Source organism: Cavia porcellus, unplaced genomic scaffold (assembly GCF_034190915.1).
Source record: "Cavia porcellus strain 051 isolate PalLab524CR breed Dunkin Hartley unplaced genomic scaffold, mCavPor4.1 scaffold_16, whole genome shotgun sequence".
Lineage (NCBI taxonomy): Eukaryota > Metazoa > Chordata > Mammalia > Rodentia > Caviidae > Cavia > Cavia porcellus.
Window position 1 is genome coordinate 24,494,466 of NW_026947499.1, and position 14,882 is coordinate 24,509,347.

The following is a 14,882-nucleotide window of genomic DNA, read 5'->3' on the forward strand; positions in this document are numbered from 1 at the left end:
CTGCCTGGCAAGTGTGAGGTTGTGAATTCGATCCCTGGTACTGAAAAAAAAAAAAACTAGGGTAGAAGGGACCACTATTATTATATTATATCTCCATTTAATAGATGAGGAAACCAAAGTTCAGCAAAGTGAAGTCATATACTCCAATCCACATAGTGATTAAGAGTCAAGAACAAAACCAGAGTCTTTTAGTCCAGGCCCACCACACCCATAACCTCCGCAGTACACCTCCTCTCTGATTAGATGCCATATGGCTTTGGTCTTTGTCCTTGACTAGCCTTGAACCTGAGATAAAGGTCAAAGTTTTCCTTCTGCATCATTTCTCTGGGTTTCCTTAGACTATATCTATTCCCAACTCGAAGTAATTCCTAATGCCACCACTTGCCAGGCGGTGTGGTCTTAGAGAAGTCGCATCTCTCTAAGCTTCAGTTTCCACTCTCTTAAATCAGAGCTTGAAATTCCAGCATTGTTGGTGGATCAAATGAAGTAATGCATTTCAAAGAGCTTTGGACACTCCACGGGGAGCAGTTATTATTAATAACAGGGAACCATGAAGTAAATTCTAAATATAGGCCACTCCAATTTATCTTCTGGTTTGATGGTAAATGCTTTGAAGCCTTGAGCTGGCAGTTTTTCTTAACCTCTCCTTTCTACAGTGCTTCCCAAAGTGGCAGTTTTTCTTTTTAAAGTTCTTGGTAGCTATGGTGTTGGTAGAAGTGGGATCAAAATAGAAAACAACAACAATGCAAAGTATTGATGGTTAAAAGGCAACTTTGCTCTTTAACTTTACTTTTCTTGTAAATTATGAAGAGAACTAAGAATGGTCACAGTCAAAAATTATCTCCTAAATTGCCTGCTCTACAACCCCAGGTAACTCCTTATTTTTTTAAAAACTCCTTATTTTTAAATTGGAAGTATGGGTTCTATCTTTTCAGTGGTTATGGGAGAATGTGAAATTTGCAAAGTACTTTAAGGTACAAGGTGTTCTTGCTATTTTTACTAGCCAGGATTTGTAGTTGTTTTGGGGGCAAGATTTTCCCACTTAAAGCAACCTTTTCTCTTGTCTCAGGGCAAACTTGCAGACATACAAATTCCTCAGCTTTATTACTAATGCCAATAACATGGACTTTAAAAACTGTCTTTCATCTCTGCATCTTAAGCAGCACTCCAAATAGTAATTAAAGTTCAACACCCTGGTGAGGGAGGAGGCATCTATTATTCAATCCATTTTCCAAACAGGTATTCCCAGACTTACAAATTAGAGGTCTGCCCATAAGTCACCATGGCCTAGATGAGGCAGGAGGTAGAATCAAAAATTCTTGACTTCTCAGGTGTTTGATTTGCCTAGATGTGGGGTAGTAAGAGCCTGCGGGCGACAAAATGGAAATGCCCTCAGAGTAGGCATTCACTGAGGTGCCGCAATCTAGAGGAATCAGAAAAAAAAATTTCTTTTCAATAATATAATGATGAAAGATTCAATGACACAAGAAAAGGAAGGAGGGGGGATGAAGGAGGGAGGGAGGAAAAGAGTGAGAAGGAAAAGAAGTACCTCAAATCTGTCAGAAATAAAAACACTATAAATCTATTTGACCCATAAGTTTGGTTGAAGATAGTGGGAATGTAATTGAAAGAGTAATATGCTTAAACTGTCTGATTTTCAAAATATAGAGTAGGGGGGAAAAGCTTTTTCTTAACTTTAATGCTTGAAATAATTATGAACTCGAAAGAAGTTCTAAAAATAATATAGAGAGGTTCTGTGTACCTAAGCCCAACTTTCTCCAGTAGTAGAATCTCACATAACTAGAGTGCATTATCAAAACCAGGAAATTAATTGGCACAATATAATTAATAACACCATACACCTTACTCAGATGGTTTCAGTTTCAGAATCATCACGCTTAACATTTTGTTTCACGCATAATGTGCACAAATTTTAAGTATACATCTTGCCATAATTACACTGAATATCTCTCAAAAGTCCATGAGTTAAAAAGCTTGGTCCCCAGGGTGGCATTATTAGGAGGCAGAGGAACCTTCAAGAGATGGTGCTTAGTGGAAGATACTTCAGTCGCTGGGACTGTGTCTTTTCTTTTTCTCTCTTGCTGTCTGACAAGGTAGCAAGAGAGGTTGGCAAGGCTTTGCCATGCACTCCCTGCATGACTTGCTGCCTCATCAGAACCCAAAGCAATGGGACCAAGTTATCCTACACTGAAAGTCGAAAACTGTGAGCCAGAATAAGCCTTTTCTTTCCATATTATCTCAGCTATTCCATTATGGTAACAGAAAATAAACTGCCTGATGCAGTTTTATTTATGTAAACACACATGTAACTACCATCTATATCAAGATATCGAATATGGATTCTCCTTCTCCTCCAGATGTTTCTTCTTTCCTCCTCCTTTCTCTTCCTCTTCTTCTTTTCCTCCTCCTTTTCCTCCTTCTGCAATGAGGATTCAACCCAGGGCCTTGCACACACTAGGCAAATACTCCACTATTGCGGTCCCCCACCCCTAATAATCTTTCTTTTTTTTTTTTTTAAAGCACAATCTTCCTATGTAGTTCAGTCTGACCTTATACTCACTATGTAATCCAGGCCAGCCTCAAACTCGTGGTGATCTTCCTGCCTCAATCTCCTAAGTGCTGGGATTACAGGTATATACCACCATACCTGGCCTCCTAATAAGCTTTTTAATACAGAAAAAGTTATATACAATGTTTTTAGCTCCCTTGTGCCTCTATAAGACAATCTTGCCCTCCTACATAACTACCACTCTATTTTTTTTTTAAAGAATAATGTTGGAAGTTGAACCCAGGGTCATGATCATGCCAGGCAAGTGCTCTACCACTGAGCCACTCCCACCCCAGCTAATTACCATTCACTTATTGCTGTACATTAGCTTGAACTTTATATAGATGGAACCACCCAATATATTCCCTTTCCCCCACAACCCATCCAGTACTAGAGATTGAACTTAGGACCTTAGGCATGTTAGGCAAGGGCTCTACCATCAAACTAATGCCTAGCCCTTTTCATTTGGAGATAGGATCTCACTAAATTGCCCAAGGTGGCCTCAGACAATCCTCAACTTACTAAGCAGTTGGGAGTTGTAAGTGTGTGCACCATGGCCAGCTCAATGTATTACTTTTTATAACTAGCTTCTTTCACTCATGTATGTTCATGAGGCTATTTCATGACTTAATATGTAGCAGGGGCCAGGTGTGGTGGCACACACTTGTAATCCCAACACTTCAGAATACTGAGACAGGAGGATTACCTCAAGTTTGAGACCAGCCTGAATTAAGAGAGATCCTGTCTCAAAAAACCAGAAAAAAAAAAAAAGGAACAGAGATTCACTATTTTTCATCATTGTGTATTTTGACATTACTTATCCATTCTAGGATTGGATAGAGGGATTTGCACAATTGTTTGCACTATGGATAAAAAACTATGAACATCTTTGTATACGACACTTGTTGGACCTAAGAACTCATTTCTGATGGAAGAATACACAGGAGAATTGTTGGTCACAGGGTAAACAGCTTCTTTTTATAATTTTTATTTTGCGACAAAACCTATGTAATTCAGACTGGGTCTGAACTCATTACATAGCTCAGGCTGGTATTGAACTCATGGCATTTCTCCTGCCTCAGCCTCCCATGTGCTGAAATTACAGGTGCACACCACCACACCTGGAATCATTCCCAGTTTTAGAAAATACTCCCTAAAAGTTTTCCAAAGTGATTGTACCACTTTAATTTACCCTATCACTAGCAGTGTGTCAGTCTCATGGGGATACAAAATGTTACTTGTTATTAAACTCTAACAAGCCCACTGTGGTGATATATGCTTGTAATCTCAGCACTCTGCAAGGCTGAGACCAGAGTATCATGAGTTCAAGCCCAGGATAAGCAATTTAGTGATTTAGTGAGATTACATCTCAAAATAAAATTAAATAAACAAGGGCTGAGAATGTAACTAAGTGCAAAGGCCCTGAGTTCAACCCCTAGTACTACAAAACGAACAAACAAACAAAAGGCCTCTAGTCAATGATTGCATGTAAATTAAATCATGGTGAATCTGTGCTTCGGAATCTGTTGTAGTCAGGGGTTAGGAGGAGAACAATTAGAATCAGAATACAAAATCTATATTATTCTATGATGGTCACCCAGAGTTAAACACGAGAAAGTGCAGGGAATGTGTCCACTACACTAAAGACCCAGAATATTGAGCCAGGGGCCTGTATCCCACACCAGTGTCCTGCATGAGCCCATGATAGTGCCTCCCATGAGTCCAACTGGAGGTCTAGAGCCCACAACAGGGACTCACACCAGTCTATTTTATGGATCTGTACTGGGAAGGTCCAAAGGTCAGCAGTAGAAGCTGGAAAGTCTATGCCAGAGAGTTGAAGGAGCTGTGCTGGTAGGTTGAGGGTTTTACATTGGAGCTGAGAAGTCATGATCAAAATAAGAACCAGGGCTGCCCTGAAGAGTACCATGGCCATCCTCAGGGACATGGAGGTCCCGAGCTCTTCCAATAATGAGAACAGTCAATTAAGTACCAGAAAGCCAGCATGACAAGCTTCTCCTGGAAATTAAATAGTGTACATTTTCCCCTCTGGAGCCAGGAAGCAATTTTCAGTGTAAGGGCAAAGCTCCCCCAGGATGAACCACAGCCATTCTCACCAATAAGGTCCCAAGCGCCTCTGATGATAACAGCTGGACTCATATTGGGGAAGTTAGTCATGACGAGCTCCTCCAGGAGAACCAACAGCTCGAAACAGCAACACTTAGAATCCACAACATCTAGCTTTTCTTCTCCACGTCTCTATTTATGCTGGCAACTTTCTATCTACAGGTGGCCATCTACACTCAGCACCATGCTGATTTAATTCAGCTAGTGTTAAGCTGACCATCAGTTTTTAATTCATAACAGAATCCTTGTTTCAAATTGTTTTCCTGTCAAGACCAAAAGAGGTTTGAAAGTATCAGAAAGAACTCAAAGACTGTGGGGCAGGAAGATGGCATCATAGGCCAGAAAGTTAAGAATTTAGAGTTGTTATTTTATTGGGAAACTTGGAGCCAGTTATCACATTGGGCCTCTCTAAAAATAAAGCAGACGATGTGAACATTTCCAACATTCCTTTCAGCACCAAAAGTCATGATTCCAACAAGAAAAATGAGGATGTTCTGAAGTTAAGTAAAAGGATACAAAGGTTACATTTTGCTACTTCAGAAAATATCACTGCCCAAAGGGAAGAGCTGAAGGAAAAAACACAATGTTTGTGTTGTTATATTGTGTTTTTACTTTGTTTTTAGTTATGTTTTTAATCTGTGGTCCATGTGAGTTCTAAAAAATTTTAAATATGAACATATATTTGATGTATCAACATAGCTTGGGGGGTTGGAAATATAGCTCAGCAGCACAGTGCCCGCCTGGCAACCACCAGGTTCTCTGTAGTTATGTGAGTTCAATACCCTGTACAAAAATAAACAAATAAAAAAAAAAAAATATATATATATATATATATATACTTTCACTGTTATGTTTATCTTTTTCTTCCTCTTTTCTTCTTTAAAATAAAAAATACTTGATATTAATATACTATATTAACATGATTATTTTCTATTTTTATTTATTAAGCTGATAAGAACGTATACCAGATGTGTCCTTAGCCAAAAGAATGAGCCACAATCTCTAGTTTATTTCCATATTTATATGAAACTCGAGGTTATATATTTTCTGAATACATCTTCCTCTTAATTTTTTTTTTTTTTTTTTTTGGTGGTGATGGTGGTACTGGGGATTGAACTCAAAGCCTTCATACTGAGATAACTCCACAGCCCTTTTTCACAATTTTAAAATTTTGATTCCTCCCCATTTTTCTTGCCTGGTAGATTCATTCTATTACTGTTTATGGAGCTGTAGTCCTTTTATCTCTTTCTAAAATGTCCTACAGAATATCTTTGTGATAACAAAGTTTTTCAGGTGTTCTTTGTCATAAAACTATCTTATTTACCCATCAATTTTTTATGTCTTTTTGAGACAAGTTTTCACTATCTAGTTCAGGCTGGCTTTGAACTCACCTTGTAGCCCTGACTGGCCTTGAACTCCCAGAAATCCTCGTGCCTCAGCCTCCTAAATGCTGGGATTATAGGCATGTACCACCACACCTGGGTCTCCATCAATTTTGAAAGAAAGTTTTGTGGGTACATCACTCTGGATTGGAGGTTACTTTGTTTTACAGTTCGAAATACTTCACTCTGAACCCCTCTCAACTAGAGGATTTGTGAGAAGTCTGCTATGATCCGAATGGGCTTTCCTTTACATGTGGTTTTTTTCTTTTCTCTAATAGCTTTTAATATTGTATTTTTATACTGAATTTCTGGAATCTTGACTACTCTATACCTTGATATAGATTTTTTTTAAATTGTGGCTAAAGGCTTTCTGTATGCCTCACTTATCTATATGTCAAATTATTTTTCCCTGTTTGAGAAGTTTTCTACCATTACTTCTGTGAACAGGAAGTTTGTGTTATCTCCTGCTTTTTCATTGACTGGTCAATTTTGTTATTGTTCTTTGAATCATCTAGCACCTGTTGGACGGATTTTGGGGTTTTTTTTTTTGTCTTTTTCATTTTTACGGTACCAGGGATCGAACTCACGACTGCCTGCTTGCAAGGCAGGTGCTTATGCCGCTGAACTAAATCCCCCAGCCCCTGTTGGACGGATTTCTTATGGACCCTTGCTATTATTTTTCCTTGCTATTTTTAAGAAATCTTGACTGGGCATATGGTACACACCTATAATCCAAGCACTCAAGAAACTGAGGCAGGAAGATCACTGAGAGTTTGAGCCCAGTCAGGCCAGCCTGAATTGCATATTGAAATCCTGTCTGAAAAAGATGAATGAAGGAAAGAAAGAAAGAAAGAAAGAAAGAAAGAAAGAAGAAAAGAAACCTTTTTTCGCTAATTGCAATCCTGTCTTCTAGATTTGATATTCTGTTCTCACATTGGGTAATTCTGCTGTGTATAATTTCAATGGAATCTGTTTGAATCAGTTTTATGGATTCCATTGCTTTCCTATGTTGGGTATTCATGATTTCCATCATTTTTCTAGTTCCTTTATTTTTTTATATGTATCTGCTCCAGAGTCGCTAACCACGTCTTTCATTATGGTCATCATCTCTGTAGGTACCTCAGCAATTATTTCTGATTTGATTTTTTTCTAGAGCTTTATTCATCTGCTTTGTTACTTCCACTGTTACTACTTAGAGTGCCCCGGTGTGTGGCTTTCAAATTGCTCCACCTCAATACCTCCTGGGTTTTCCTTCATTAGCTAGAAGTCTGGGGTTGCATTTTGCTTCCGTGTCTTCTCATTTTCTGTTGTTTTTATAGTTTAATTCCTGGGTTGATGCTTGTAAATTGCTTATGGTGGATAGCTTTATTGCTAGTATTCAGAACTCTTAGGAAATGACTACTTCTCAGAGATGTCTTCCAAGTGTAGCTGGTTTTTGAATTTTGAATCTGTTGCAAGATCCTATTCTTTTAATTTATTGTGGTTGAGAGTTGCTGCCTATTTGGCCTGGCATCTGATTCTTTGTCACTGACTTATAAAACTGTTTATGACTCTTAGGCAATCTCAGTCTTGGTATACCAGGAAGAACAATTGATTAGAACAATTATGTCACCTTCAGTAAAATAGTACAATCAGCAATAACACTAGCATCAAACACAGCCTAGAATATGACAAATTGTGGCAACTATTAATTTGCCATGTTTAACCAAATGAACTATATTTGTGGTTATATAATAAATCTAACACAAATCAGAAAATTGCATATAGTAAATGTGCCCTCAGCATGGCAATTTTGCCCTCAGGGGAGAAAAGTTAAAAGATATGAAGGGGAAAAATAGATAAATAGAAGAAGAGAAAGAGGTTAGAAGCAAAGCTGGAGGGCAAAGGAAGAGTATGCAAACGTTGGGAAATTGATGAAGAAGACAGGAGAGAAAGAGAGAAGGAAGAAATAAAAACAATAACAACAGAATAACAAAAAACTGGAAACAATGTTCACACTCACAAAAGCAAGAACAAAAAAGAAAAAAAATAAATAAACAAAAACAAAAAGAAAGAAACTGAATGTTCACTTCAGGGAGTGTCCCTGCTTTTATTTTATTGGAAGGCAGAGTGGGCAGATGGTCCAGATCTGTTTTGATTAATCTCAGTCAAGATTTACAGCAGAGGGGCTGGGGATTTAGCTCAGCGGCATAAGCGCCTGCCTTGCAAGCAGGCAGTCATGAGTTCGATCCCTGGTACCGATAAAAACGGAAAAAAAAGACAAAAAAAAAAAAAGATTTACAGCAGAGTAGTGGGTAATTCCAGCAAGCCTGCACCTTTAGTTCCACTGAAGTTCAGGCTGGCTTCTGGATTTTGAGGATGGAACCCACTGTGTTCAGGCTGCAGCACTCCATGTGCTTCCTGCCAGTTTAAATTTGGTTCCTTGACCTCCTGACAACTTGAACTCAGTTTTGCCTCACCCTGACACTGGAAGGCACCAACCAGCCCAGTGCTGCTCTGAGTTCTAAGCTTATTTGGCCCTTCTTCAGATGGCTAATTGCTCTCTCCTGGGAGGGGAATCTGAGCCCAATTAAGTCACCAGCCATGACAATCCGTCACATCCACTGCTCCATTCCACTGGTGCATTTCTCCGTGGAGGCCTTTGCAGTCACCCATAGTCTCCATGTATCTTCAGGTTCAAGTCTCCCCTCTCAAGCAGTGAGTCAGGGTTCAGGGAAGAAGTACCACTTGCCACCTCCTTCTTCTGTGTTCTGATATCTCTCTTTGTTCTCCCCATTGACTTCAATTCTTGATTCAGATCCTTTCTGTGTCCCAAGGACCCACTTCTCTCCTTTTCCTCTTTCTCACATTTCTATATTCAAGTGTCTAGACACCACATCTCAGAGAGGCTGTTTCTCTGTTGTTCATCTGTCTACCATTTTCCCAGAAGCCAAATTTTTAATTTTGAGACAGCATCTTTCTTTTTTGTTGTTGTTTTTTGTTTTTTATTTTTGTGGCATTTGCACTGGTCCAAGCCAGCAGGTTTTATTGTATCACAACTTTCCAGCATGGCAGACAGATTCCTGTGCTAGGAACACAGGCATCTCCAACCCAGAAGCCACATGCAGCCCAGGAGTGACAGGGTCTTTCTAAGTTCCTAAATTTTCCAGGCTGGACTCAAACTTGGGATCGCTGTACCTCTGTGGTGTTTTGTTTTGTTTTTCGGTACTGGGGATTGAACTCATGACCTCATGCTTGCCAGGCAGGCACTTTTGCCACTGAGCTAAATCCCCAGCCCTGGGATCATTGTACCTTAGCTTCTCAGACTACTAACATTACAGACTGTCCATAACAGTTGGTCTTAACTTGAATTATTAAATACTTTGAAGATTTCTATATTTTTTTTCTTTTAAAACAAATTTTTTTTTCAGAGCCAAGAATCAAACCCAGTACCTCATACATGTTAGGCAAGTACTCTATCACTGAGTTACACTCCAGCTCCTAAGCATCTTAATATTTATTCAATAAATACTTAGGGAACACCGTCTCTTTGACTTGGCCCTGAGTACTAGGTAACTGAACTAGAAATGGAACTTTAATGTCTGGGAATTTATCACTTGCTGTATGGAGACAAACACATAAACAAATGAGTATAAAGCAATGTGCTAAGGTTTATTATGGGCAACTTGGGAAATTATAGGACGAACCTTAATCAATTTATGAAGATAAGGAAGGCTTCCTGGAGGTAGTGGCACTTAGCTGGGACCTGAAAGATGATTCAAAGCATTCCAGGTAAAGGACAGGAATGACAGGAATGAGAGAGGCACCCTGTGCAGAGCAATCAGCTGGTGTAGCCTTGGGAGCTGGAGGGAGTAGGGGCTGGTTGTGAAGCTACAACTAACTCAGTAATGAGTGGTTTTTAGACAAGACAAGATAAGATTAGAGAGGCTTGACTGTACCTCATAGCCTTTTAACTGCCATGGGAAGTCATCACTGAAAAGTTTCAGTCTGGAGCTAATTGTTCAGCTCTGCCCTGATTCCACCTGGTAAGCCAAATCATAAACTTAGAGACTCCCAGATATGTATAAACCAAGGTGACCTCAAGCCTTCAATGCACCACTGTGGTTTTCTGTTAGAGAGTAAAGGACTGTCTAAAGGCAAGAAGCAGTCAGAGGGCATATTCCTCTAATCCTAGCACTCTGTGTTACTGAAGCAGTAGGATCACAAGTTTGAGACCAACCTGGCAACTTAGCAACTTATTTTTTTTTTTTTGTCTTTTTCCTTTTTATCGGTACCAGGGATCAAACTCACGACTGCCTGCTTGCAAGGCAGGCGCTTATGCCGCTGAGCTAAATTCCCAGCCCCAATTTAGCAACTTATATACTGTCTCAAAATTTACAATACAAAAGGATTTGGAATATAGCTCACAGCAAAGGCAAAAAAACCAAGCACAAAGTATTTGGCCATCAGCAAGGAACTAATAAATTTCGAGTACAGGGTAGGTGGCATAGTACGTAGCTGGGTAACGGCCAGAGGATTAAGGAGGCATTCATCCAAACATTTCCAGGAATGATCAGTGAGTATCAGGAGAGCAAATAGCCAAGTGGAGCAGAAAAACAGTGTCATATTGTAACATTTGCTCAGAGAAGGAGAGGCCCAGCCATTAGAGACAGGATGACAACTCATTCTCCAACTTCTCACTATCTGTGCACTTTCTGCCTTGTCATTGGCAAGCCACTCTAAGCAAGCACTTGATGTCCAAGTCACACCAGGAATCACAGGAGTTGAGCTGGAGGGAGGGAAGCCTTCCCTGTTTGGCTGGTGACATCTTGATAAAGTCCTTAAAGCCTGCAGTCAGCTCCTGACTGCTTCTCTGGGCACTGTTTCATCTTGGAACACTTGTGCCACACACCTACTCACCTCAGGCACAGTAGCTGGTAGCTGCTGCCTCTTGCCAAGAAAGGTCTGGGCCTTACTATGGTTCCAGGATCTTGACTTTGAGGTGCTAGGTGCAGTGTCCTCTGACTGCAACGTGCCAGTAGGCAGGAGGCCAAGGTAAAGACACAAAACTTACTTCTTTTTTTGTCAGTATTGGACTCACACTCAGAGCCTTACACATGAGATGTGATGCAAACATTCTATCACTAGCCTCCAAAAAAACTTATTTTTTACATGTTGTGTAAAAGTATAAAGATAAATCTTCATCTCAGACTAAGTAGGCTCCCCCAAAATTACAGTCTCAGACAAAGGATTCTGTGTGAATAGCTTATTTAGAAAGTGGCTCCAGAGGACAGAAGTAGAAGACAGGCAAGAATAGGGCCGTCTTTCTTTCAGAGTGTTTCTGATATAGGTAACTAGTGGCTCAATATCTAGATAACTTTTGAGATGCCTTAGGAAATATATCTTGGAAATAATCACTCTAAGGACTAAAGAACAAAGCATCATCTCCCATTCCCATTGGTTCAGGTTTGCCTCATAGGACATTCATTAGTAATGTCATTTCCAGTTACACATGTATAAGTATTGAGTCTGGCAGGTTCCCTGCATCTCCATGGCATAAAACAAGAAGCAAGATGCTGTTGAGTTGTAACTGAGAGCATCTACCACTGGGTAGAATAAAGGTGAGCCCAAAAGAAGCAGAGTAGTGTGCAAGAGTTATCTAACCCACTCTTTAGATATACTAACATTCCCCCATGGCCCTCTTGTGACCCCATGCAGGAGACGCCTTTTATTCTTGCCTGCCTGGTACCCATGTCTCTTTGGTAGCAGCATTCCTATTTTGGTATTAGAAAACTAACTTTTCTTCACTGCTGGTCCTCACTGCTGGGTGAGGCTGATCTTCCCATTTCCTCATTCTTCCAATTTGAAGGGTTGGTCAAGTCTCAAATCTAGCCAATCTACAGCTACAAAGACTGGTTCAGAAATGGTTCCTGGATCCTATGCATGCTTAAATATTCATTTGGGCATGGCCATGACCATATATTTAGAGGAATGTAACTCCACATCAAGTTCCAGGGGTGAGATCTGATGGCCTAATCAACAAGCACATCCATTCCACTGAATATAGATACTATTTTTTTTAGAGTAGGCATTTGACTTAAGTGGCCCAACCAGTATGACTCTTAGAGTCTCACTTGGAATGCTGGAAAAGATGTGTTACTTCTACCACTGGAATCCATAGTACAATTTGCTGCTGAAATTCATGATAGGATCCCAAAGCAAATTAGTTGTATCTTTCACTATCTGTGGTAGAGCAAAGAGACAGAAATGGTTACTGCAGATGTGAGTGAGTTTCTGGTCTCCCAAATGTGAAGCTCAACCAACTATTTCTGGACCTTGCATTATATAAACCAAGCACTCCCTTGACTATTCAAACCAGTTTAAAGTGGATTGATCCGTTATCTGCAACTGAATCCAATCCTAAACAAGACCTGAACTGAAACATAAAAGAGAGCCATTCGTGTAATATAAAAGTCCCAGAACAGGGGCTGGAGGTTTAGCTCAGCGGCATAAGCACCTGCCTTGCAAGCAGGCAGTCATGAGTTCGATCCCTGGTACCGATAAAAAGGAGAAAGACACAACAACAAAGTCCTAGAACAATACTGGGTATGGCGGCACATGTCTATAATCCCAGCACTCAGGAGGCTAAGGCAGGAATTTTTTTTTTTCAGACTATACTCACAATTGAAGGCAGGAATTTTGTAAGTTTAAGCCTGGGCTACATAGTGAATGCAAGGCCAATGTAGACTAAATAGCAAGACTCTGTCTCAAAAAACTAAAAAAAGAAAATAGAAAAAAAAAAGTCAAAACCAACAAAAAAACTCCAGGTCACCTAGAATGATTCCTAATAAACTAAGGCTTATTTGTGATCCAATTTGATTGTCATCTCACTCTGCTCACCCTGGTAAGAACTACTCTGATTTAATATAGGTAGGGGAAGAAAAATTCAAGGAAGTAAAAGCACTTACTTATTGCTCCTCAAGTAGGAGGTATCTAGAGGTATTTTTGGGTTGGCATAACTAGGGCAGAGTTGGGAGAGGGGCTGTGCTATCAACATGTAGTGAGTAGAAGCCAGAAATGTGACTCAGTGTCCTATAAGATGTACATAACAGTGCCCTACAACAAAGAATTATCCAGGCCAATATGTTAATAGACCTGAGGTTGAGAAGTCTGGCTTGACTAACTCAGGACTGCTTGGAGTCAAGGCTCAGATTCAAACACAAATCAATGCACTGAATGGCACATAAACTCCCTCAGAACGTGTGATGTAGTCCCACGCCAATACCAACCAAAGGTGCTCCACCTAAGGTCCAGGGAAGCAAGACACCAGAGAACTATAGGATAATGGAGTTCAACCACTTGAGGAGCATCCTAATCTTGTGCTACCTTCATCCTTAGTCAAATGCAGTCCAGGGTGAGCCCCTTGTGAATTCCTGCATAATTTTTTGGCTAGCCTCAGTGGCCTGTGTTCCAAGAGTCCTGGGGAGGTCTATGGCTCCTTGCCCAGCATTTCAACTTCATTTTGACCTGTTTGCCTGGCATTTGCTGTATGAAATTAGAAATTAATAATTCATCTTGCAGGATGAATAATTCAACAGCAGAGACAAGGCTGCTGGCAATAGCTGGCATCACAAAACCAGCCCATTTATTTTCTTTTAAAGGGAGAAGACAAAAAGAAACTCTAAGCCAACCTAGTCTGCCTGGATGAACATGACTCCAAATACTAGACAGTTTGAACAGCCCCTCCTTTTGGACATTGGAGTCGATGAAGACATCAGGATTGCTAGAAGGGAATTTTGTCCTTTGTCTTCTGCCCCACATCATTTCCGACTTCTCAAACTTTCACCATGTGTTACAATCCAGGTAACTGGCACCAATTCCAGGAAGCTTCCTCTGATATCTTTAAACAACGGCTGCTAAAAATTCATTTCTCTCTTGATTCCATATATTAATCACTTTGCTTTTGTTATCACCTGTCCTACACATCACATTAAGCTGTTTTTCTTGTTTTGTTTTGTTTTGCAGAACACTATGTAATTCCGGATGCCTTTAACTCACTATGTAGCCCATGCTGGCCTCCAACTCCTGACAATTCTCCTGCCTCAACCTCCTGAGTGCTGGGATTATAAATACACATCATGATGCTTGGCTAAGCTATGTGTCTTAGTTACTTTTCTCATTGCTGAGACAAAATGATTTATGACCAAAGTTAAGGTAGGACAGGTTTATTTGGCTTAAAGTTTGTGGAGGTTTCATTCCTTTGTCACTTGGCTCCAAGGCAGAGTGGTACAGCAGACAAGCATCACAGAGGAGAAACAGTACATGGTGGGCAGAAGGTAGTATTGCAAGCAGGAGACCTTAGAAGTTTTTTTTTTTTTTTTCCTGCCTCTTTTATACTCTATCTAGGATACCAGGATTAGGATAGTGCTAAACCAATCAGTGCACTGATTTAGTAATCACACACACTTAATCCCAGCATCATACAATCTAGATCCAGCCACCTCTGAAAAAGCCTCAACTATGCCTGCATGAAGCTTTGGGGGTGGGGACATCTAAACACAAAACAGTATTTCACTTCTGCTCCCCCAAAGACTCATGTAAATTCCCTTATGCAAAAAGCATTTAGTCTGTCTCTAAGAGCTGCTAACACTCCTAACAGTTTCAGCATAGCTGAAAAGTCCAAGTCCCAAGTCTCCTCTGAGATTTAAGGCCAACACTTAGCTTCAAGGCCCTGTACAAATGAAAAGAAAAACACTTCCAACATACAATGACATAAGATAAACATTACCATTTCAAAAGGTACAAATAGAGGATACAAAGAAATGGAA

The 14,882-nt window shown here is 40.1% G+C and overlaps 1 long non-coding RNA gene across 1 annotated transcript; it reads left to right on the top strand.

The window, feature by feature from the left end:
• The first annotated feature begins 619 nt into the window (after nucleotides 1-619).
• Nucleotides 620-14,207, top strand: LOC106025302 (uncharacterized). Its single transcript, XR_001198873.3, has 3 exons — nucleotides 620-870; nucleotides 13,716-13,917; nucleotides 14,080-14,207. It is a non-coding gene; the product is annotated as an uncharacterized LOC106025302 (long non-coding RNA).
• Nucleotides 14,208-14,882: the final 675 nt, after the last annotated feature.